The sequence below is a fragment of the Octopus bimaculoides genome, chromosome 13 (genome assembly GCF_001194135.2).
Source record: "Octopus bimaculoides isolate UCB-OBI-ISO-001 chromosome 13, ASM119413v2, whole genome shotgun sequence".
NCBI lineage: Eukaryota > Metazoa > Mollusca > Cephalopoda > Octopoda > Octopodidae > Octopus > Octopus bimaculoides.
Window position 1 is genome coordinate 51,301,946 of NC_068993.1, and position 265 is coordinate 51,302,210.

Sequence of the window (265 nt, forward strand, 5' to 3'; positions counted from 1 at the left end):
ATATATATATATATATATATATATATATATATATATATATATATATATATATATATATACATACTTAGATATGAATATATCTCTTCATATGTATATATGTGTGTACATATAAATATATATATATATATGTGTATATATGTATATATATATATATATATATATATATACATATGCATATATGTATTTATACATATATGTATATATATACACATACATACATATATACATAAAATATGTATATATGTATATGTATATGTATATGTAT